This window comes from Dendrobates tinctorius, unplaced genomic scaffold, assembly GCF_039654945.1.
Source record: "Dendrobates tinctorius isolate UK_male_01 unplaced genomic scaffold, ASM3965494v1 ptg000060l, whole genome shotgun sequence".
Classification (NCBI taxonomy): domain Eukaryota; kingdom Metazoa; phylum Chordata; class Amphibia; order Anura; family Dendrobatidae; genus Dendrobates; species Dendrobates tinctorius.
The window spans coordinates 13,365,001-13,391,827 of NW_027361728.1; the positions used below are offsets into that span (position 1 = coordinate 13,365,001).

A 26,827-nucleotide genomic window follows, 5' to 3' on the forward strand; every position below is an offset into this window, starting at 1 on the left:
CCCTAATGGCCACCGGGGGGAAAACTAACTGAAATCACCACAGTGCAATAATCCTAATGACCACCGGGGACAAAACCACCTTTGCCACACAGCCAAAGGAAAAAAAAAGGTTACTTTGTGCATTTACTCTGTCATATCCAACCTGGATCATGACAGTACTCTCCCCTTAATGAGGGGCCTCTGGACCCTCAAGACCACTCCTCATCAGGGCACCACCTACAGCGGGAACGCCCAAACCCAGAGTTCACCCCCTGCACTCCCTGACACTTCAGGGTTATGACAAATGCACTGCTGGTATAGGCAATGTATGTTCTGGAGGCACCACTCCTCTCCAACGCGCTGACCTGGGGAAAGAGTTATGTATGTGTATGCTTGGTATGAGCTGGAAAGACTCGGCAACACACTTCCACAGGATGTTTTTTGGTGGCCACCCATACATGCTCGTTCACACACAGGTCCGGACCTGAACGTTTATCGCCACACATTAGTTTGCCATATTTCGGTGAACCAATTCTGGGATCGACAACAGAGGCGTCCCCCTGTGTCACCACACTCACACCCCCGCTTTATACCAAGGGAACACCTCCCTCCAACTTTCTACCCCACGAGGTCTGCGCCTCTTAGGGTTGGCTAATGGCGAGGGTTGAGATTTGCCCCCACTTCCCCGCAGCGCACCTGCTGCTTATACTGGATATCACTACTCATATCACTATTATTGACAACCTGTATTTACTAAGCACTAATTGATATATATGTATTGCTTTGGTTCAGTTTGTTCTGATCTTTATGTTTGGCATTTATGTAGTGATGAGAGCCCGCTGAATTTACAGGTGCATGAGCTGGGCACAACGTACTGGTCACTACAACGGCAGTTTGCAATTTTCACTCAGCAACATCCACTGCTGGTTGTTTCTGGAAAACACCCATGAAGTCAAAATCACCACGACACCTGTAGATAAATTCCCAATAGCGCTCCATTCCTCCAGAGTCTTGCCGTATGGTGAAGTACTGTACAGCCACATTTGGGGTATTTCTACATTCAGCAGAAATTGTGGGGCAAGTTTTGGTGCCATTTTTATCCATTTTCCTGTATGAAAATGTAAGATCTGGGGCTAAAACAAAATTTGGGTTTTAAAAGCATAATTATTTTTTTCTTCTTTGCCCAATGGTGTAAAATTCTGGGACCCACCTGTAGTGTCAATATGATCACTGTACCCCTAGATTAATTCAAGTAAAAGGTGTAGTTTGTAAAATGGGGTCTCTTATGGGGGGGGGTTCTACTTTTCTGGCACCTCAGGGGCTCGGCCAATGTGACATGGCACCCTCAAACCAATCCAGCAAAATATAAACTCCAATATGGCACTTCTTCCCTTCTGAGCTTTGCACTGTGCCTCCAAAGTAGTTTTCGACCACATATGGGGTATCAGCATATTGTGGAGAAATTGCACAACAAATTTTGAGGTCAATTTTCTCCTGTTATCCTTGTGAAAATAAAAAATTGGGGCTAAAATAACATTTTTGTATGAAATTTTTTTTTTATTTTCACTGCTCTACGTTATAAACTTCTGTGAAGCAGCTGGAGGTTCAAGGTGCTCACCACATATCTACATACATTACTTGAGGGATCTACCTTTCAAAATGGTTTCACTTTTGGATGGTTTCCACTGTTTAGGCACATCAGGAGGTCTCCAATCGCAACATGGCATCAGCTAATTAATCCAGTTAAATTTACATTCGAAAAGTCAAAGAGCGCTCCTATCCTTACGAACCCTGCTGTGTACCCAAACAGTGGATTTCTCCCACAAATGGGGTATCAGCATGTTCAGGAGAAATTTCACAACAAATGTTGTGGTCCATTTTTCCTGTTACCCTTGCAAAAATAAAATAATTAGGGTGTAAAGTAAAATTTTTCTGAAAAAAAGTTAAATGTTCATTTTTTCCCTTCCACATTCCAAAAATTCCTGTGAAGCACCTGAGGGTTAATAAACTTCTTGAATGTGGTTTTGAGCACCTTTAGGGGTGCTGTGTTTAGAATGGTGTCACTTTTGGGTATTTTTTGCCACATAGACCCCTCAAAGTCACTTCAAATGTGATGTGGTCCCTAAAAATAATGGTTTTGTAAATTTTGTTGGAAAAATGAAAAAATGCTGGTCAACTTTTAACCCGTATAACTTCCTAGCAAAAAAATATGTTTAAAAAATTGTGCTGATGTAAAGTTGACATGTGGGAAATGTTATTTATTAACTATTTTATGTGATATAACTCTCTGAATTAAGAGCATAAAAATTGCAATTTTACCACTATGATAAAGTACAATATGTCATGAAAAAACAGTCTCAGAATCAGTGGGATCCGTTGAAGCGTTATAGAGTTAATACCACATAAAGTGACAGTGGTCAGAATTGTAAAATTTGGCACGGTCATGCAGGTGAAAACAAGCTTGGGGTGAAGGGGTTAACACGGTGCTTTCACACTATTCTCTTATTTTTAAGTATGATCGGAACCTGCACCCACTACTATATAAGGCTAGGTTCACATTAACGTTTCTGTGTGCAGCATATCATCTGCATGTGCAAACGCATGCAAAAATGCATGCAAACGCATGTTTACGCAGCGTTTTTTATCTGCATCATCTTACGCATGAGGCCAAAAAACGCTGCGTTTGTGTTTTTGAAAGCGTTTGCGCATGCAGATGATACGATGCACACAGAAACGCTAATGTGAACCTAGCCTAATGACCAACTCATTAAAATTACGCATGCGTATTGAATGCATGTGCTTACTCATGTCCTTGCGTACGCATGCGTTCCTATAGTAATGCGTTTTTTTGACGTACGCATATTTGACGATTTTTGCCGCTTCAAAAATGCAACATGTTGCGTTCGCCGGTCCCCGCCGCACACCGAGAAACGACGCATGCGTACGCTGAAGCATGAGAACTGATGCAAACACATGCCCCTGTGAACACATTAAAGATAGGTACACATGATGCATTCGGATTGCTACGGATAAAACGCTACGCACACAGACGCAAATGTGAAACAAGCATAACATGGTGGACTGCATACAGTCTTTGATGAATGTATAATTGCAATTTATAATGAATTTAGAAGTACTTCTAAATAAATGAATCCTTTCGATCCACAAAGGCTGAGACTTACAGCCTTAGTACTATAGTACTTTAGTTCAGTCACGGTTCTATTTTCAGAGACTTGTCTGTGACGAAAGCATGTTCTTTATAATGAAATGTTTTACACCCACCAGCTTTTACTTCCAGCTGGAATGATTAAATTATGCTTTCAGTCGACCCATGTGAGAGTCAGTTACTGATTTTACTGAATATGTTGTGCACCTCTCTTGACTATTTCTAAGGGAAAAAACAGTTGTGTTTCATAAAATGGCTCGCCATGATATTAAAATGCGTGTTCTAAATTTATAGCCAATATAAAAGGTGGACTTATCACATCCAACCACCAGCATATTCAATGTCCTCCTACATGTAGAAATCAAATTGACATTGGAGAATCTACCTGGTGTGCGTCAAATATATGTAACTTCTATCGTAGAAGTTCGCTCGTTGGTGTCTGAAAAGGAGAAAAGCCAGCAGGATAAAAAATTAAAAAGTATCATGGAGTAGAAAATGTTGGCCATTACCTCACGCTCAAGCCTGACGGTGCTAGCGGTAGCAGGGATCTCACCGGATCTCACCGCATCTCACCGCAGTTCAGCCCGGCTTGGAACGGAGTCCAGTGGAACGAAGGTAATCTCTATGACGTCACCCCCGATTACTAAGCACTCACGGTGCTATCGGGGATCCTACCGCTGCTCAGCCTGGCTGGGAACGGAGCCCAGTGACCGTAGGTAAACCTGTATGACGTCTCCCCCGGTCACTGATGCTGCATTCCCAGCAGCTCATTCACCCGTGGTTCTCAGCCTGGATGGTTGCATCTTGACACCGTCCAGGTTGAAAACTAATTATCCCCCAGACATAAATTACGGTGTGGGACAGAACGATGGACAGGTATGGTGTATTGTTGTTTTTTTTATTTTACTTTTATTACAGGAAATCAAGGACTTCTGTTGAATTAGGTGAGGTCGTAAGTATGGTTTAATTAAGATTATTAAAGAAACCTTTGTCATTTTTTCTTGGTGTGTGTGTTTTTATACAATGTGACTATGGGGTTAGTAATGGATAGGGTCTTATAGACACTTCTCCATTACTAAGCCTTGGGCTTGATGTCACCTGACAATACAAAGGTGACATCAACCCCACAAATATGAACCCTACTTGCCACCACTACTGGGCAAGTGGGAAGAGCCAGGAAAATCACCAGAATTGGCGCATCTAATAGATGGACCTTTTCTGGGCAGCTGCGGATTGCTATTTTTAGGTTGGGGGGTCAATATCCATGGACCCCTAGCAGTCTGAGAATACCAGCCCCCAGCTGTGAGCTTTAGCAAAGCTGGTTGTTAAAAATGGGGAGAAACCACACAGTTTTTTGAAATTATTTATATATTTTTAAAAGAAACTGCATGGGGACCCCTCTATTCTTGATAAACAGCCTTGCTGAAGCTGACAGATGAGGGTTGCAGCCCCCAGCTGTGTTTGGCCTGACTGGTTATATAAAATACTGGGGAGCCAACACCATTTTTTTCATTTATTTATTTATAGTGCAGGCGGCTGATTAATACCCCCATCAGCCGCTCCTGCTGTCACTGTTATTAGCAGCAGCAGGGGTAGGTTGATGGGAGCAATAGTCCCATCAGCCGCCACCTGCTGTCTCTTTTATCACTTAAATGTAACTCTCAGGCTGGAGTCACACTAACCTGCGCAAAATACGGTCAGTATTTTACATGCGTAATACGGAAGACAGACCCCTAAACAGTGCTCCGTATGTCATCCGTAATCAAGGTGTGGTCGCGTATTTTGCGCATGTCAGCATCCGTATGTAATCCGTATGGCATCCGTATGGTGAGATTTTCTCGCAGGCTTGCAAAATGGACATATAATGGAGCCCTATGACAGTTTTAATAAAGAAATGAAAGAATAGATATAGACACATAGAATGCATATATATATATATATATATATATATATATATATATATATATATATATATATATTCTATGTGTCTATATCTATTCTTTCATTTCTTTATTAAAACTGTCAGTGTGAGTTTACTGTATAGCGCACTGAATTGCCGGCTTTGCTAAGAGACACCGGGTGCGTATTTCTCGCAAGTCACACGTGTGGTCCGTGTGTAATGCGTATTTTTTGCGCACCCATAGACTTGCATTGGCGTACTACGGCCGTAGTACGCTGACAATCGCAGCATGCTGCGAGTGGCACGGAGCGTAGGATACTGAGGAGAAATATACGGCTGGTGCGAGTGACCCCATAGAGAATCATTGGTCCGTGTCTAATACGGGCTTTTTGCGCCTCTCACTCTCCCGTATTCCTCGCCAGTGTGACCCCGGCCTAATCATTCTCCCCTGCTCATTCCAATCGACGGCAGACCAGGGGAGAATGATGTGAGCCATGTTCAGCACCTGGCATCGGGTAACAAAGCTTACTTTTAGGCTATGTGCCCACGGTGCGTGTTAAAATGCACACCAAAAACCGGACTCCTTCCCAGAAATCGCGCGATTATGATCGCGATTTTGCCGCGATTTTAGCGTGCGATATTCAAGCACTTTCCAAGCGATTTGAAGCATCGCTTGGAAAGTGATTGACAGGTTGGTCACACTCGTTAAAAACATAGTGTTTGACAAGTGTGACCAGGTTTTTACTATTGAGGCCGCCTGTGTGGCATCAATAGTAAAAGATAGAATGTTAAAATGCTAAAAAAAAAAAAAAAAAAATTAGGTGTATATTTACCTTCCGGCGTCCCGCGCTGCATTCCCGGACCACAGCGTTCCCAGTAATGCCTTGCGAACGTTTTCAGCGGTACTATGTTTATTTATATCCGTCTTTTTTATAGTGTGCTATTCCACTTTATGTTCGGTGGTATGATGATAAAGCATTGTTTTTTATGGTGTTCACTAAAAGGGTTAACTAGTGGGACAGTTTTATAGGTCGGGTCGTTGTGGACGCAGCAATAACAAATATGTGTACTTTTATTGTTTACATTTTTTTTAGTTCAAATATTTATTTAGTGATAGAATATATATATATTTTTTTATAATTAATTATTATTATTATTTTTTTTTTTTTACTGTTTCCTAACTTTTACACTTTGTTCCACTATCATTTTTGCAGGCTGATAACCTCTATAGCATGCAGATGAAGCAGCATCTGCATGCCATAGAAGCTGTCAGTGCTGCACTAACAGAGAGAGACTTCCTGATCAAGCACTGTACATGATCAACAAATTTCCTCGCTCTGGTGACGGGTCACCCTGGCAACGATCAGAACCCCGTGTCACACCGCGGGGTCTCCTATCCAAAGGCAGAGGGGCTGTCAGTAGTGATGAGCGAGCATGCTTGCCACTATTCGGTACTTGCCCGAGCATCTCACTGCTCGAGATGCTCGGAGCTCACCGAGTATTTCCAGGGTTGCGCGGTGGGAGCTCAGGTCCCCGCCCTGCATGTTTGGCGCTCTTTAGAGAGTCAATGAACATGCAGGGATTGTCTGCCACACACTGTAATGCCGCAGCCATGTTGGTTGTGGCATTACAGTGATTGGCCGCACAGCGTCATCAGGTCTATATCAGACTGGCCGCACCATGCTCGTTACAGTCTGTTCCGGAATCAGGCAGTGTAGGGAGAGTTGCTGCTGAGCTAGGGAGAGATTTGCTTGTGTTTTAGTTAGTGTACAGTAGGTATACCACAAAATATTATACACATATCCATCTCCACTAACAGTCCTTCTGAGGACTAATCCAGCTGCATAGATATCAGTGCTAGGCAGGCAGGCAGTGTATGTGGCAGAATACAGTGCATATAGCAAGAGAGTACATTCCAGTTCTGTCTGCTGCTTTTATAGATATTTCTAGATATAGCTTCAGGTATTGGTGCCAGGAATATTTTTTTTTTTTTGGATCTTAACCCCTTTTTTGGATCTTAACTGATGAGGGGCAATACCCCGAAACAGCTGTCTGTGGATGGATACCATGTTTTGGCATAGGTGGTTTCCTTCATTGGAGACCTCCCTTCCCGTGGTTGTTCCTTCCCGGGGAAAGACCTGGCTAGTCATTGCTTGCGTTGAGAAACATGTGATGGTGTCTCCGCGGCTTGTGTTTTGCATGTTTTTACATATTTCCCATAAGGGATGGGGGCATTGCTCTAGAATAACTGCGTTGAGAAACATGTGATGGTGTCTCCGCAGTGTTGGATGTTGATCTCCATGAGTTCATTCATCCTCATTTTTCACTTAAACCCTTCATGACAGGAGCGTTTTCGTTTTTCGCTCCCCTTCTTCCCAGAGCCATAACTTTTTTATCTTTCCGTCAATATGGACATGTGAGGGCTTATTTTTTGCGGGACGAGTTGTACTTTTGAACGACATCATTGGTTTTAGCATGTCCTGTAGTCAAAAACAGGAAAAAATTCAAAGTGCTGTGAAATTGCAAAAATAGTGCAATCCTACACTTGTTTTTGTTTTGCTTTTTTTGCCAGGTTCACTAAATGCTAAAACTGACCAGCCATTATGATGTTCCAGTAGTGAAAAAAAATTCCAAAGTTTGCTTAAAAAAAAAAAAAAAAAAAAAATTGCGCAATTTTTCGAGACCCATAGCATCTCTATTTTTTGTGATCTCGGGATGGGTGAGGGCTTATTTTTTGTGTGCCGAGCTGACGTTTTTAACCCCTTCACCACCAAGGGTGGTTTGCATGTTAACTCCCGGCCCAATTTTTACAATTCTGACCACTGTCCCTTTATGAGGTAATAACGCTGAAACGCTTCCATGGATCTCGGTGATTCTGACATTGTTTTCTCGAGACATATTGTACTTCATGTTAGTGGTAAAATTTCATTCAAATAACTTGTGTTTATTTGTGAAAAAAACAGAAATTTGGCAAAAATTTTGAAAATTTTGCAATTTTCCAACTTTGAATTTTTATGCTCTTAAATCACAGAGATACGGCACACAAAAAACTTAATAAATAACATTTCCCACATATTTACTTTACATCAGCACAATTTTGGAACCAACATTTTTTTTGTTAGGAAGTTAAGGGTTAAAAGTTGACCAGCGATTTCTCATTTTTGCAACACCATTTTATTTTTACGGACCACATCACATTTGAAGCCACTTTGAGGGGTCTATATGATAGAAAATACCCAAAAGTGACACCATTCTAAAAACTGCACCCCTTAAGGTGCTCAAAACCACATTCAAGAAGTTTATTAACCCTTCAGGTGCGTCACAGGAATCTTTTGAATATTTTAAAAAAAAAATGAACATTTAACTTTTTTTCACAAAAAAAAATACTTCAGGTTCAATTTTTTTTATTTTACCAAGGGTAACAGGAGAAAATGGACTGCAAAAGTTATTGTGCAATTTGTCCTGAGTACGCTGATACCTGATATGTGGGGGGGAACCACTGTTTCGGTGCATGGCAGAACTCAGAAGGGAATGAGCGCCGTTTGACTTTTTCAATGCAAAATTTGCTGGAATTCAGAACTGATGCCATGTCACGTTTGGAGAGCCCCTGATGTACCTAAACAGTGGAAACCCCCCACAAGTGACCCCATTTTGGAAACTAGACCCCCCCAAGGAACTTATCTAGATGTGTGGTGAGAACTTTGAACCCCCAAGGGCTTCACAGAAGTTTATAACGTACAGCCGTACAATTAAAAAATCATATTTTTTCCACAAAAATTATCTTTTCACCTTCAATTCTTATTTTTCCAAGGGTAACAGGACCCTAAAAGTTATTATGCAATTTGTCCTGAGTACGCTGATACCTCATATGTAGGTGTAAACGACTATTTGGGCGCATGGCAGATCTCGGAAGGGAAGCAGCGCCATTTGACGTTTTTGGCTGGAATTGAGATCGGACACCATGTCGCGTTTGGAAAGCACCTGATGTACCAAAACAGTGGAAACACCCCCACAAATGACACCATTTTGGAAACTAGACCCCCCAAGGAACTTATCTAGATGTGTGGTGAGAACTTTGAACCCCCCAGTGCTTCACAGAAGTTTATAATGCCCGGGCGTGAAAATGAAAAAATCGTATTTTTTCCACAAACATGATCATTTAGTCCCCAATTTTTTTCCCAAGGGTACCAGGAGAAATTGGACCCCAAAGGTTGTTGTCCAATTTGTCCCGAGTACGCTGATACCTCATATGTGGGAGAAAACTACTGTATGGGCACACGTCGGGGCTCGGAAGGGAAGGAGTGACGTTTTGGAATGCAGACTTTGATGGAATGGTCTGCGGGTGTCATGTGCATTTGGAGAGCCTCTGATGTGCCTAAACTATTCAAACTCCCCACAAGTGACCCCATTTTGGAAACTAGACCCCCCACGGAACTTATCTAGATGTGTAGTGAGCACTTTGAACCCCCAAGTGCTTCACTAAAGTTTATAACGCCCGGGCGTGAAAATAAAAAAAATCATATTTTTTTCCACAAAAATGATATTTTTGCCCCCAATTTTTTATTTTCCTAAGGGCAACAGGAGAAATTGGACCCCAAAAGTTGTTTTGCAATTTGTCCTGAGTAGGCTGATACCCCATATGTGGGGGTAAAACACTGTTTGGGCGCATGGCAGAGCTTGGAAGGGAAGGAGCACCATTTGACTTTTTCAACGCAGAATTGGCTGGAATTGAGATCAGATGCCATGTTGCGTTTGGAGAGCACCTGATGTGCCCAAACAGTGGAAAATCCCCAATTCTAACTCCATCCCTAACCCCAACACACCCCTAACCCTAATCTCAGCCCTAACCCTAGCCCTAGTCCTAACCCTAATGGGAAAAAGGAAATAAATACATTTTTTTAATTTTATTATTTTTCCCTAACTAAGGGGGTGATAACGGGGGGTTTGATTTACCATTTATGGCGGTTTTTATATTTGGCAGCTGTCACACGCTAAAAGACGTTTTATTGTAAAAATAGTTTTTGGCAGCGCTATCCCCCATTAAAGAACAGGTCACACAGCAGAGAGCCAGAATGACAGAGATGGAACAAAGAATATCTGTCACAGAAGACGAGGTGACAACATTAAGGGAGCAGATGCAGGAGATGGTGGAGGGATCTCAGGCCATGAAAGACAAACTGGAGGACCTAGAAAACCGCTCCAGGAGAAGCAACTTAAGACTGGAGGGGCTGCCGGAAACAATTAACATGCGGCAATTGGACAACATATGTGAAACAGAGCTCCCCAAGGTGCTGGGTCTGACAAACAAATGCAGGGTGGAAAGAGCACACAGAGTGGGCCCTGTTAGAGAGAATCCAGGCGCATGGAGAACAAGCGGGAAGGAGGAGAGCACGGGGGTGACTGGAACAGCCAGACCGCGCCAAGTCATAATAAAATACCTGGAATATAAAGACAAAGAAGAGTTGTTGCGAGCATTTAGAGGAAGGGAGACTCCATTGTCTTTACAAGGACATAAAGTATTGATCTTTGGGGACTATTCGGCAGAGGTTACCCGGAAAAGGAAAGCCTTCAGCAAGATTTGCACTGCACTGCACCGTAAAGGTATAAAATTTCAATTGCTCTACCCTGCCCTACTGAGAGTAACAAGTCAAGATGGATCCCTTTTTGCGACAAAAGACCTGAGAGAGGCAGAGAGATGGATGGAGGAGATGGAGGATAGAGACCAGACAAGAGAATCTCCGGGGAGGCGAGGTGGTCGATGCGGGGAGAGTGAGGGGGAAGATCGGGTAGAGGGTCGGAACGACTGGATGGAGGGGAGAGGGGAAAGGAAGGAGATCCACACGGGGAACCCCAAGGCACGAAGATTGCCGCCACACAAATCTGGAAATCAGGGCAGGGGAGCGCCTTGAGAGAGACTCTAAGGAGAAGATTTACCATTTTGGACTGAGCTGAGGGACCTATGGGAGGGAGGATTGGCAGAAAGCAGAGGTTGAGTTTCTTCTTTTCTTATCTCTTCTCTTTGGTTCTCCTCGCCTCTTCAATTTCTATTGATCTCGGTGCCCTGCCCCCTCTGGGGGGTAAGGGAGTTCTAGCGTCCGTGGGGGACCGGGCTTCTCTCTCTCTTGTATTTACTGATAGACTTCTCTATTGGTTGTCAGGTCAATCATACCGATGGGAAGTAGAGTGAAATTGGGTTCAGAGGCAACAAATGATATGTATGGGCGATGAGGGAGGAGGTATTGTATGTTGGCAAGATCATTGACCAAGAAGGCCTTGCCTTGGTGGGTTGGATAGCAGAACAATGAGGGACAGGCTATGGGTAATTGTTAATCAGTTGGCTGAGAGGGAATTGCGGAGCCAGGAGCATCACAGAAAAAATGGAAGTGATGAGACGATTGATTGTAAAGGGGGGGACAGTTGAGGGGTTGTTAGTTGATAATAGATTTAGGATGAGTAGATGGGTTCAGGGAGAGCAACGTTATAAGCGCACCGAACGCTTAGATGAGACACAACACCGCACATATGAAAGACCACATGGCGACGTGAAATACTTGAGAAACTAGGACAATGGTTAAAATAGTGACATGGAATGTGAAAGGATTGAAGTCACCACATAAACGTATGATGATATTAAGGCAACTCAAAAGATTGAAAGTCGATATAGCATTACTACAGGAAACACACCTACCCCAGGGGGATTTCTTCCGTATGCAGAAATTTTGGATGGGAAAAGTAGTTGGGTCAGGCTCCCTGGGACAGAAGGCAGGGGTGATGATCCTAATCAACAAAAATTTTAATCACACTATAGTGTCTCAGGTCAATGACGAGGAAGGGAGATACATACACGTCAAGCTCACCAGTCCACAGGGAGGGTTTGGTATATAACATATACGCCCCCAACAATGAACAAACTTCATTCTTTAACTTAATCACTACTGAATTGGGAAAAGACACATAACTCAAAAGGATAGTCGGAGGAGACTTTAATGCAGTGGTCTCAAGGGGGGAAGATAAGAGATATAGTAGAGATGACGGCAGACCAAATAGGGAGGTAAAAGGCTTAATGGCCAAGCTTTTGGAGGACACAAACCTAAAAGATAGCTGGAGATTGCATCATCCAAATGACCGGGAATATACTCACTATTCGCACCCCCACGAAGCGTGGTCAAGGATTGACTACATTTTGGTTGACCAATCTCTGATGCATAGGGTAAGGGATGTGGTTATTGAGGATATGGTGATATCGGATCACAGCCCAGTAGTTCTAGACATCATTGATACAATACAGAGGGGGACAGACTATTTGTGGAGGTTTCCGTCGTTTCTGCTTAGAGACAATGACTTTGCCAAAACATTGAACGAATGGTGGGAAGACTACAGCAGAACTAACAGTGAACATGAGACGGATACAATGCTGTTCTGGGAAACAGCAAAAACAGTACTAAGGGGAAGACTGATGGGACATGTGGCTAAACTTAGGAAACATACCCACAAACAATACCAAGACGCAAGTGAGGCCCTCAGAGAGAAATACACTTGGTACCTAGAAAACAAGACACAAAGAGCAAAAGAAGAGTGGAAGGCAGCAAGACAGGAATTTCACTCTTGGGCGGGGAGGAGAGAGGATCTGATACGATCACAACAGGAAGTCGACCTACACAAATTTGGCAATAAGGCAGGGAAACTATTGGCCAATCTGGCGAGAGGACGACGACCACTGACTTTGATAACTAACATGACTAGACCGGACGGGAGTAAATCTTCTAGCCCACAGGAGATTAACGAGATTCTGGGGGATTATTATGCAAAATTATACAGTAAGGGGGAAGAGATGGTTGGTAGGGAAAGTGAGTGGTTGAAAAAAATAAAACTTACGCAAATTAATACGGAAGAGCTGTCTAGATTGAACGCAGAAATAACATTGGAAGAAGTCCAGACGGTAATAGGGGAACTGAACGTACACAAAGCACCGGGACCTGATGGGTTTAGTGGGGAATTTTATAAAGTAATGAGAGAGCAGGTAGCGCCGACCCTGACTAGAATGTATAATAAAATAATGGGAGGGGGCGGAATCTTGGGACACCTTAATACTGCGTACATAAAATTGATACCCAAGGGCGACAAGAACCTAGACAACCCAGCAAATTATAGGCCAATCTCATTAATAAACCAAGACCTCAAAATCTTGGCCAAATTGATGACCATTAGATTGGCGGAGATACTACCAAATTTAATCTCATGGGCACAATCGGGGTTCGTAAAGGGGAGGGCAGCGGTGACGAATGTACGAAAGGCCATGTTGGTAATGGATGCCATTAGACATAGGGACCTTCGAAGGGAGGAGTGTCCAGCCATGGTCACACTTGATGCTGAAAAAGCGTTTGACAGCGTGGGGTGGACATGGCTGGAGACGGTACTAGACAACGTGGGGAAAAGGGGAGCTTTCCGTACATTCATAGAGGTGATGTATGCGAACCCTCAGGCAAGGGTGGCGACGCCCGGGTTCCTGTCACGGTCTTTCCCATTGAGTAAGGGGACTAGACAGGGATGTCCACTGTCACCCCTCCTGTTTAATCTAGCCATTGAGCCATTGTCTAGACTGTTAAATGAAGGAGACTGTTTCGAAGGTATTAGTGTCGGGAAGGAACAACAGCACTCAGCCCTATTTGCAGATGATATCATACTATTCATGAGCAACCCTCAGAAGGACCTCCCAAAAGTGATAAAGCAGATAGAGGAATTTGGGAGTTTGACAGGCTTTAAATTGAATAGAGAAAAGTGTTAAATATTATTTCTGAATGAGCAAAAGATGTCATTAATGGTAGCCGAAGGAACAAGGGATGGCATCTCTGGGATACCGATAGCACGGTCCCACCTTAAATATTTAGGAATACAGATGGGACGTACAACAGCGTCGATATACGAATTGAATTACAAACCCTTGATAAAGAAAATAGAGCGGGAACTAAAGATATGGGAAGTGTTGCCGTTATCTCTGCTGGGTAGAAACCATCTCTTAAAAATGATGAGTTTCCCAAAATTACTCTACCCAATGCAGACCATTCCCCATGTTACTGAAACATACAGACATAAATAGGTTGAATAAAGCATTCTCGATATTCCTATGGAGGGGGAAAAGATCGAGAATCAAAGCGGAAAAATTAATGCAGTCACTGGAAAAAGGAGGCATTAAAATGCCAAATATTAGAGGGTATAATCTGGCATGCTTGATGAGACACGCCATAGATTGGTTGAGGAAGACAAACGGATACTCAGACATATACGTTTAGAGAGTGAGTTTTGTAAACCCTGGGATTTAGGGGCATTGCTACACACGTCATTGGCAAATATACCGAGGAAAATCAAACACTCACTGGTATGTAGAGATACGGTGATGGCCTGGAAAGCAGTGAGAAAAAAATTCAACCTGTCCTGGAGAATCTCCAAACACCTCAATATATGGAAATTCCCAGATTTCCCAGCGGGAAGGGACAATAAACTATTTTTAGAATGGAGGAATAAGGGGATAAAAGGGGTGACGGATCTACTACATGAAACGGAGAATAGATGGCTGACATACCAGGAAGTCGTGACAAAATATGGGCTATCCACATTCCAAGTCCTTCAATACAAACAGATAGAAAAAGGGTTCATGTCACAGCTGAGGGATGTTGGAATGGAACAGGTGACGAATGACATGGACCGAATTACAGTCATATCCAAAAGTTTGGGCACCCCTATTAATGTTAACCTTTTTTCTTTATAACAACTTTGGTTTTTGCAACAGCTATTTCAGTTTCATATATCTAATAACTGATGGACTCAGTTATATTTCTGGATTCAAATGAGGTTTATTGTACTAACAGAAAATATGCAATCTGCATTTTAACAAAATTTGACCGGTGCATAAGTATGGGCACCTCAACATAATAGTGACATTAATATTTCGTAGATCCTCCTTTAGCAAAAATAACAGCCTCTAGTCACTTCCTGTAGCTATTAAGGAGTTCCTGGATCCTGGATGAAGGTATTTGTGACCATTCCTGTTTACAAAACAATTCCAGTTCAGTTAAGTTTGATGGTCACCGAGCATGGACAGCCCGCTTCAAATCATCCCACAGATGTTCAATGATATTCAGCTCTGGGGACTGGGATGGCCATTCCAGAACATTGTAATTGTTCCTCTGCATGAATGCCTGAGTAGATTTGGAGCGGTGTTTTGGATCATTGTCTTGCTGAAATATCCATCCCCTGCGTAACATCAACTTCGTCACTGATTCTTGCACATTATTGTCAAGAATCTGCTGATACTGAGTTGAATCTATGAGACCCTCAACTTTAACAAGATTCCCGGTGCCGGCATTAGCCACACAGCCCCAAAGCATGATGGAACCTCCACCAAATTTTACTGTGGGTAGCAAGTGTTTTTCTTGGAATGCTGTGTTTTTTAGCCTCCATGCATAACGCCTTTTTGTATGACCAAACAACTCAATCTTTGTTTCATCAGCCCACAGGACCTTCTTCCAAAATGTAACTGGCTTGTCCAAATGTGCTTTTGCATACCTCAGGCGACTCTGTTTGTGGCGTGCTTGCAGAAATGGCTTCTTTCACATCACTCTCCCATACAGCTTCTCCTTGTGCAAAGTGCGCTGTATTGTTGACCGATGCACAGTGACACCATCTGCAGCAAGATGATGCTGCAGGTCTTTGGAGGTATTCTGTGGATTGTCCTTGACTGTTCTCACCATTCTTCTTCTCTGCCTTTCTGATATTTTTCTTGGCCTGCCACTTCTGGGCTTAACAAGAACTGTACCTGTGTTCTTCCATTTCCTTACTATGTTCCTCACAGTGGAAACTGACAGGTTAAATCTCTGAGACAACTTTTTGTATCCTTCCCCTGAAAAGCTATGTTGAATAATATTTGTTTTCAGATCATTTGAGAGTTGTTTTGAGGAGCCCATGATGCCACTCTTCATAGGAGAATCAAATAGAAGAACTACTTGCAAGTGGCCACCTTAAATACCTTTTCTCATGATTTGATACACCTGGCTATGAAGTTCAAAGCTCAATGAGGTTACAAAACCAATTTAGTGCTTCAGGAAGTCAGTAAAAAGTAGTTAGGAGTGTTCAAATTAAGAAAATGATAAGGGTGCCCATACTTTTGCACTGGTCAAATTTTGTTAAAATGCAGATTGCACATTTTCTGTTAGTACAATAAACCTCATTTGAATCCAGAAATATAACTGAGTCCATCAGTTATTAGATATATGAAACTGAAATAGCTGTTGCAAAAACCAAAATTGTTATAAAGAAAAAAGGTTAACATTAATAGAGGTGCCCAAACTTTTACATATGACTGTATCATGAAAAACAGACTTGAGAACACTATCTCCGCATTGTATAAAGCTATGAGGGAGGTTTTGATTCCAATATGCCCTGACCAAGTCTGGAGAGCATGGGCAAGACAATTAGAGGACACTGAAGCAGGAGACAAGATACTGCAGGGGTGGATGAAGATGAGGAAGGAGGTGATTAATGAAGGGTGGAGGGATACACAATTTCGTTTGATGCATAGAGCAATTTATGGTTTTAACATCCCAAACACACAACAGATAAACAAAGTGGTCCACTGCCCCAAATGTAAATTGTCAAAAACGGACCTGTTCCATGGGATCTGGCAATGCCCAGATAGCCAGAAATTCTGGAAAAGATTGCAAACATTTATGCACAAAGTGGGAAATGTGGAAGTCGAAATGGACCCAATGCTGTGGATTTTCCATTATAGGAACAAGGAACAAATAATAGCAGGAGGGGGAGACCAGAGGTCCAAATTACCGAAATTGTTCCATGGTGTGGCTATGATAGGCAAAAGGGCTTTATTGTCCAAATGGCTTGAGGGAAATGTGCCGTCAGAGGAAGAGGTGATAAGGCAGATTAAATCATTACTCAGAATCGAATAGTTGGAGGCGGTAAGGAACAAGGAGGGTCTGACAGGCAAATTTTTTAAAAAATGGAGGAATTTCATGGTAATACAGTGTGGAGAGGAGGAAATTAGGAAAATAGTAACTCCCTTTAAATACACAGAATGGTATCTATTGGAAGACATCCAAGGCAATTTGGGGAAACTGAAGGTGACTAATGAAGGCGAGGTGTAAGGTCCCGGCTGAGATGGGGATAAAACATGTGGTGATAAATTACAGGGGTGATACAAATATTCTGTGTTGTCCAAGTGGTCTAGATATAACATGTGTGTGTGAAGTTGCTAGGGGGAGATACTGAAAAGGTAAGATGACTAGGGTTAGTTTAAGGGAGGGTTGGATGGGAGGATGGTAGGTTAAGGTATTGACTGTACATTGGAAACGTGAATTAATATATGAAACGAAGTAATGTTTATGAAAATCTGAAATAAAGTTTGTGTTTAAAAAAAATAGTTTTTGCATCACCACATATTTAGAGCTATAATTACTGAGAGCTATAATTTTTCCACATTTTGACCCACCGAGTCATGTGAGGTCTTATTTTTTGCGGGACGAGTTGACGTTTTTATTGGTATCCTTTTCGGGCACATGACATCTTTTGATCGCTTTTTATTCTGATTTTTGGGACGCAGAATGAACAAAAAACGCGTTTCATGAATTTCTTTTGGGGGGTGCATTTACACCTTTCTGCGTGCGGTAAAATTGATAAAGGGGTTTTATTCTTCGGTTCAGTACGGTTACAGCGATACCTCATTTATGTCGTTTTTTTTATATTTTAGCGCTTTTATGCAATGAAAACAATTTTATATAAAAAATAATTATTTTTGCATCGCTTTATTCTGCGAGCTATAACTTTTTAATTTTTCGCTGAGGACGCTGTGTGGCAGCTCGTTTTTTGCAGGACAAGATGACGTTTTCAGCGGTACCATGGATATTTATATGCGTCTTTTTGCTTGTGCGTTGTTGCACTTTTTGTTCGGCAGTATGATAATAAATCATTATTTTTTGCTTCGTTTTTTTATTTTTATTTCTTAAGGGGTTTGCTAAAGGGGTTAACTAATGGAACAGTTTTATAGGGCGGGTCGTTACGGACGGGGCTATACCAAATATGTGCACTTTTATTGTTTTGGTTTTTTTTATTTCCAAAAAATTAATTTATATGGGAATATTTTTTTTTTTTTTTTTTAATTTATTTATTTGGCGATTTTTTTAAAATTATTTTTACACTTTTTTTTTTTTTTTAACTTTATTAGGTTGTCCCAGGTGGGACATCACTGTCCTGTGACAAATCGCTCATCTGTCACATCACAGATCACTGTGACAGATCGGCGATCTGACACAGGCATAGACGCAGACTTCCTCATGCCTGCACTTTGCAGGCACTCAGGAAGTCAGCTCCCTGCAGGCCCCCGAAGGTCCCAGTCGCCATCTTGGATTCAGGGACCTGCAGGGATGGAGCCCCCCGCAGCAGCGCTGCACATTGCGCTGCTGTTGGGGGCTCAGGGAAGCACGGAGGGAGCCCCCTCCCTGCCGATGCTTCCCTTTAACCCCCGGTACATCGCAATCGTGTTTGATCGCGGTGTGCAAGGGGTTAACGTGTTGGGGGCGGTCCGTGACTGTCCCTGACACATTGTGCCGGGTGTCAGCTGTGATAATCAGCTGACACCCGGCCGCGATCAGTGGCGCTCACCACGTTAGCGCAGCTGATCGCACTAGACGTACTATTCCGTCCTTGGGACTTAGGTCCCAGGTCACATGGACGGAATAGTACGTCCATTGTAGGAAAGGGGTTAATGATACCACTTTTGTGCAGATTCGTTCTTTTGATCGCCCGTTATTGCATTTTAATGCAATGTCACGGCAACCAAAAAAAAATAATTCTGAAGTTTCGATTTTTTTTCTCGCTACGCCGTTTAGCGATCAGGTTATTCCTTTTTTTAATTGATAGATCGGGTGATTCTGAACGTGGTGATACCAAATATGTGTATGTTTCATTTTATTTTTATTGTTTTATTTTGAATGAGGCGAAAAAGGGGGTGATTTAAACTTTTATTTTGTTTCATTTTTTTATATTTTTAAAACTATTTTTCTTTAACTTTTGGCATGCTTCAATAGCCTCCATGTGAGGCTAGAAGCTGCCACAACTTGATCGGCTCTGCTACATAGAGGCGATGCTCTATGTAGCAGAATTACTGCATTGCTATAAGCGCTAATCACAGGGTGGCGCTCATAGCAATCCGGCATCAAGAACAATAAAGGTCTCAAGGAGCCCTCTGGTTGTTATGCTGATGTACCCATGACGGGGGTTAGTCGTGTGTGTATTTCCGTCCCGATGGCCAGAAGCACGCGTTAAATGACGATGTCAGAGTTTGACAGCGGCATTTAACTCGTTAATAGGCGCGGCTGGATCGTGATTCTACCCACGCCTATTGCGGGCACATGTCTGATATGAATGGGTCACCGAGGAGGATAGCAGGACCAGGCTAAGCCACTAGAAAACAAGAGAGGTTGGAAACTAAGCGGATTGCAGACCCCTGATCCTATCCACACAACTAGCTGTAGCCATGGAGCGTACCTACGATGCCCTAGACGCCTCGGCACAGCCGGAGAGCTAACTCAACCTAAAGCAAGAAAGGTGAAATCTAAACTGCCCTGGAGCAGACCCCAAAGGAATAGATAGCCCCCAAACATATATTGTCGGTGAGACAAGATGAAAACACAAACGCAGGCAGAAAAATAGACTGAGCAAATGATGGGGCCCAGACTGACTAGACAGGACAGGAAAGGAAAGACACTGTCTGCAATCACGCAAAAAACCCTGAAAAATCCAACACGACTGATGCTCAAAAAACACTGAAGTAACACGACTTCGCCCCCACTATATCAGCACTCTGGTATATACTGATAGCAAAGCAAAAAGAGACCAATATAACAGGGGGCAGAACAAACTAACACAAGCAGTAACATATCCAGCACAGCCCCAGCAGGAGCAAGCTGACCCGCACAAAGCAGAGATAGACAAAACCAGATCAAATGCAAAAACATTAGCAAATGAACCACTTAGCTGAACCATGTAGGAACAGAGCAGGTGACATCAGACCTCAGAAGGCACAGGAAGAAAATCACCAGCAGGAATTGAAGGAAGTCAGCTGTCTTAAATAATCCAGTCAGAAACCCCAGATCTCCAATCGTCATCATCATCAGGTGGCAAGCCTCTGTCAATCTGACCAGCTCCACTACCTACAGTAACCACCAGAGGGAGCCCAGAAAGAGAACTCGCAGCACCTCTGTCAATCTGACCAGCTCCACTACCTTCAGTAACCACCAGAGGGAGCCCAGAAAGGGAATTCACAACACATGTCAGCTGTTCAAAACAGCTATCATGTTCCGGCTTTGATGCGAGCTCACCGACGGAACCCACATCAAAGCGGGGGTACTGCCATCGGACATATTATCCCGTACGTTGGCAGTAAGGGGTTAGTCTTGATAATTTGCTTAAAAAGCAATCCAGAGAACACTGTTTTCTGCTCCATCTGCTTGATAGCACTGCAGAATACAGCCAGATCCTTTCCATGTTACAGCACTAAAAGTCCATCTATTTAAAACTGTGGTTTGTCCGTCACACAGATCACATATAAAAAGTGCACTCAAAATTCTGCTATTTCTGGCCTCCATTTAAATTTTGTTGCAGTGTGTTAGCTAAGTTATTTACACCAGCTTGCTGATAAAAATAGTTACCTACAGGCCAGCTATTTAAAACTGTGTTTTGTCCGTCACATGGATCACATAAGTTTGCTCCAAATTCAGCCATTTGTAGTGAACGTGAAAAATATTGTCCTCCAAAATGGGCAAGGTGTGTGGCAAGGGACGGAACTGGACGTGACAATGATGGTGCATGCGGAGGCCGAGGCCGTGGGCAATCTGAAATTGTGCCACACCAAACACATCTTCTCGCCCGACCTTCCTGTCCCAATTACTAGGGGACTGCAGCGCACCACTATTGAACCCAGAATAGTGTCAAAAGGTTGTTGGTTGGATAGCGGGTAATGCTTCCAGTCACAATTGCCAGAAAGTCAGGAGGAGGACCAGGGTGCGGAAGTGGAAGACGAGGTGGTGGATGATATAGTAACCAACCGAACCTGGCAGGTGGACATGCAGAGCGAGGAAAGCAGCACACAGGGGGAGGGAGGCGTTGCTTCCCAACAGGTAGGAAGAAGCAGTGTGGTGGTTGCAGACAGAAGGCGGGCAACCGTTCCCTATAACACCAACACGACGGAAGTTGCCAGTCCAACTGTTAGGTCTTCCTGAGTATGGTTGTTTTTTTAAAGACTCTGCACATAACTCCAAAAAGGCCATTTGCACCACCTACCACACCAGCATCAGCAGGGGTAGCAAAACTATCAGCCTGACCACCACCAGCATGATCAGGCACATGGCAGCAAAGCAATCGACTTTGTGGTCCGAACCACAGGGTCCAGGAACAGTGTTTGGGGGTGACACCACTGCTTCTTCTGCTGTTGTGTAAGACAATCTCCTGTCCATGGTGCATGTGAAGATGCCTCCTGTCCTGTACCTGTCGTTGCACACACTCAACTAATATCATTATCAAGCACGTCCTCGTCCTTGTCCCAACGCAGCGTTCAGTTGTCCATACCCCAGTCCTTGGAATGCAAGAGCAAATATGCAGCCAACGCCCCACAGGCCACACTACTAAATTTCCACATTTCACGACTGTTTGCACTCAAAATGTTGCCTTTTAGGCTTGTGGAGATGGAAGCTTTCCGCAACCTGATGGCGGCGGTCGTCCCTCGATACTTGGTCCCCAGTCACCACCATTTCTCCCAGTGTGCCGTCCCCGCATTACACAAGCATGTGTCCCACAACATTACCCGTGCCCTCAACAATGCAGTTACTGGGAAAGTCCACCTAACCACGGACACGTGGACAAGTGTTTGTGGGCAGGGACGGTACATCTCGCTGACGGCACACTGGGTCAACATAGTGGAAGCCGGGACGCAGTCAGACCTTGGGATGGAACACGTCCTCCCAACGCTGAGGACTGCAGGCCCTAGGTCAATCAGGGTTTCCCCCACAGTCTACAGCTCTTGCACCTCCTCCTCTTCAGCCTCCATCTTCGAAATGACCACCTTAGGTGACAAACCGGACAATGCTGAAGAGTTGTGGACCGCTCTGAAAGAGCAGGCAGATCAGTGGCTGACACTGCTGAACCAACAGCCAGGCATGGTCGTGTATGACAATGGCCGGAACCTGGAGGTGGCTCTGAGGCGAGGCAAGCTCACACATGAACCATGCCTAGTCCATGTGCTTAACCTCGGTTCAGAGGTTTCTCAAAACCTACCCAGAGCTGCCGGATTTGCTTGTCAAAGTATGCCGCCTATGTGCCCATTTTAGAAAGTCAGCTACAGCTTCCACCACCCTTGCCATGCTTCAGCAGCGTTTTACAGCTTCCGGCTCACCAACTGGTGTGTTGGAACTCTACACTGCCTATGTCGGAGCAGAAGAGGGCAGTTGTTGACTACCAGCATCAACAAGGCCGTCAGTATTCAGTTCAGACTCCACACATAAGACCTCAGGAGTGGATATGGATTTCAGACATATGTGCCATCCTTCAAAACTTTGAGGACTCCACCAAGATGGTGAACGGCGATGACACCATAATTAGAGTCACCATCCCGCTTCTCTCTGTTCTGAAACGCTCTCTGCTCACAATGCGGATGCATTGCAGGCAGAGCATGATGAGATGGAGCAAGGAACCATACAGGGCGATTACACACAGCCCAGCCTCATCTTATCCCAATGATGAAGAGGAGGAGGTGGAAGAACAGAAGTTAGTTTAATTTGCTATAGACGGTACTACCTGCACAACAGTCATACCGTCTGTTCAGCGTGGACGGCCTGAGGATAGGGAGGAGGAGAGCATGGTCAGTCGTCATCTTGGTGAGGACACGAAAGTCTTGCCTGTTAGCAATCTGGCACACATGGCTGAGATTATGTTACGCTGCCTTTCCTGTGACCCTCCCGTTCTCAAAATTTTGGGTGACAGTCATTACTGGTTGGTGACACTTTTAGACCCACACTACAAGGAGAACTTTCTATCTCTTATTCCTGAGGTGGACAGGTCTACTAAAATGGTGCATTACCAGAAGGTCCTTGTTTGTTGCGGAATTATTAAAAAAATTCCCATCTGAAAACGCTGGTGGCAGAGGTCACAGTTCGTTGGACAACCAAGGAGTACAGGCGAGAGAGACAACTCCAATCCAGCAGAGGCAGGGGAGCACTGTCAAAGTTCTGGGAGAGTTTTCTCAGACTTTCCCATCTCACAGGCCCTGAGGCGTGGGGTACTCTCACAAGGAGTGCAAAGTTTGTGAAGATGCTGAGGGAGTACCTGGCAGACCGTACCAATGTCCTCCGTGATTCCTCTGTGCTTTATAATTATTGGGTATCCAAGCTAGACACATGGCGTGAACTGGCTCTCTACGCCCTGGAGGTCCTGGCTTGCCCTGCTGCTAGCATTTTGTTAGAGCGGGTTTTCAGTGCCGCTGGTGGAATTATAACTGATAAGCGCATCCGTCTGTCAATTGAAAATGCTGACAGGCTGACTGTTATAAAAATGAACAAGAGCTGGATTGGGCCAGACTTCTCAACACTGCTGAATTATAACAGCGTAACATAAACTCAAATCCAGTGTCTTTTTTTTGGGAGGTCCATTCCTATGCACCTCTTAACACCCACACATGGGTATACGCTTCCTGATTTTGACTATTTGCTGTTGTCCTCCTCCTTCTCATCATCCTCATCCTCCACCACCACATCACCAGGGTGATCGTGGTCCGTGATGCAACACCCACATAATTTTTTAAAAGGGTGTTTAGATGCCCGTAAAAAAAAAATTGGTATACAGTATGTTCATGTATACCCCCTAGGGGTAAATGTCACTCACTGCATACACAATAACAGTATAGGAGGCACACTATTTAATAATGGGAACAACAAAGCATAGCCAGTTGATGGCTCTCTAAAAATAGCGAGTGCCGACTGCTGGCCCTTTAAGAATAGTAAAGGCCGCATGATGGATCTATAAAAATAGGGTTTGTGACTTTCATAAATGAAACAGGATGTGTCTGATGATGTGTCACACACCACATGGCCAGATAAGGTTGGTAAATGTTAAAATGACATTTCCCAATGAATGCATTTGTCTTGGTTGAAAGCAATGCTAAAGTTCAAAAAGGCATCAAAAACGCTACGAGCATTTTTGTTTTTGAATATTTATTTTGCCTTATATAAAAGTCATTACCTTGGAAAGGATTTTCCTTAACATATTTCTCAGGAAAATCGATTTTGTTTTTGTATGTTTTATTGTGAGTCTGTAAAAGTGGCATAAGACTCTGACAACATTATTCAGAGCAGTGATCTGGGAGTCAGAAATGCCTCCAGGGGTCTTCCCCATGCTGTTCCTATGTCACTTGATCACTGTTCCCATCAATTTCGGCACTTTCTATTCCCTCTGCAAACCGCCGGGGGGGGGGGGGTTCGCGCCATAAAAATGCTCGAGTTTCCCATATACTTACATTGGGCTCATTGCTCAGGTCGAGCACCCAAGCATTCCAATTTGCTCGACCCGAGCATTTTAGTGCTCGTCCATCACTAGCTGTCAGCCCTCTGCAGGCTTCCGGAATGATGCGATCGTGTTCGATCGCAGCATTTCGGGGGTTAAAGTGCTGGGAGCAGTCTGTGATCACTCCTGTTACCTATTGACGGTTGTCAGCTGATTTTGATCGCCTGCGCACCCCTGTGTGTGCGGCCGATCGCGATGACGTAATATTCCGTCCCTGGTCAAATAGGCACGGGTCACGTGGATGGAATATTACGTCTGATATCAGAAAGGGGTTAAACTGGCATCCACGGGACCAAATAATGCCAGTAAATTATACTGTGAATTATGTGACAATCAAACAATAAGTATACACTCACTGGCCACTTTATTAGGTACACCATGCTAGTAAGGGGTTGGACCCCCTTTTGCCTTCAGAACTGCCTCAATTCTTCGTGGCAGAGATTCAACAAGGTGCTGGAAGCATTCCTCAGAGATTTTGGACCATATTGACATGATGGCATCACACAGTTGGCGCAGATTTGTCGGCTGCACATCCCTGATGCGAATCTCCCGTTCCACCACATCCCAAAGATGCTCTATTGGATTGAGATCTGGTGACTGAGGAGGCCATTTGAGTACAGTGAACTCATTGTCATGTTCAAGAAACCAATCTGAGATGATTCGAGCTTTATGACATGGCGCATTATCCTGCTGAAAGTAGCCATCAGATGTTGGGTACATTGTGGTCATAAAGGGATGGACATGGTCAGCAACAATACTCAGGTAGGCTGTGGCATTGCAACGATGCTCAATTGGTACCAAGGGGCCCAAAGAGTGCCAAGAAAATATTCCCCACACCATGACACCACCACCACCAGCCTGAACCGTTGATACAAGGCAGGATGGATCCATGCTTTCATGTTGTTTACGCCAAATTCTGACCCTACCATCCGAATGTCGCAGCAGAAATCGAGACTCATCAGACCAGGCAACGTTTTTCCAATCTTCTACTGTCCAATTTCGATGAGCTTGTGCAAATTGTAGCCTCAGTTTCCTGTTCTTAGCTGAGAGGAGTGGTACCCAGTGTGGTCTTCTGCTGCTGTAGCCCATCTGCCTCAAAGTTCGACGCACTGTGCGTTCAGAGATGCTCTTCTGCCTACCTTGGTTGTAACGGGTGGCAATTTGAGTCACTGTTGCCTTTCTATCAGCTCGAACCAGTCTGCCCATTCTCCTCTGACCTCTGGCATCAACAAGGCATTTCCGGCCACAGAACTGCCGCTCACTGGTTTTTTTTTCTTTTTCGGACCATTCTCTGTAAACCCTAGAGATGGTTGTGCGTGAAAATCCCAGTAGATCAGCAGTTTCTGAAATTCTCAGACCAGCCCTTCTGGCACCAACAATCATGCCACGTTCAAAGGCACTCAAATCACCTTTCTTCCCCATACTGATGCTCGGTTTGAACTGCAGGAGATTGTCTTGACCATGTCTACATGCCTAAATGCACTGAGTTGCCGCCATGTGATTGGCTGATTAGAAATTAAGTCTTAACACACAGTTGGACAGGTGTACCTAATAAAGTGGCCAGTGAGTGTATAACACTTACCTGTAAGGGTGTGTGCACACGCTGCGGATTCTGCTGTGGTTCCGCTGCGGATTTGGCCGCTGCAGGTCCGCAGCAGTTTTTAATGCGGTGTACAGTACCATTATTCCCTATGGGAATAAAAAACCGCAGTGCAGACGGTGTGGATTTTTCCGCGTGGTTTTCCTGCGGTTTTGAAACCGCAGAAGGAATTGACATGTCAATTCTTTTTGCAGATTCCGCTGCGGTTTGCCATCTCCTCCATTGTGGAGACGAAAAACCGCAGGGCAAAACCGCAGAGCAATCCGCAGGTAAAACCGCAGGTCTTTTGACCTGCAGATTTACCTGTGGATTTTACAAAATCCGCGCGGCCAAATCCGCACCGCAATCCGCAGCGTGTGCACACACCCTTAGAGTACAGAACATGCAGAAAGTAAAAACAAAAAATATGTCCATATGAAATCTGCTTTTATGACAATCTGTCCTCAGAGGACTTTTCGGATTTATTATCTGTACCTTTCTGCTTCTAGTGAATGTTGCATTCTACATCATATCGCATTTCAGGCCTGGATAATGAGATCTTTTACATTCTGAGATTGAAAAATGC

General features: G+C 43.9%; 1 protein-coding gene across 2 annotated transcripts in view; it reads right to left on the reverse strand.

The window, feature by feature from the left end:
- The window catches only part of LOC141092508 (D-beta-hydroxybutyrate dehydrogenase, mitochondrial-like), an 89,425-nt gene that overhangs the window by 14,768 nt on the left and 47,830 nt on the right, over positions 1-26,827 (reverse strand). The gene's annotated exons all lie outside the window — the stretch shown is intronic.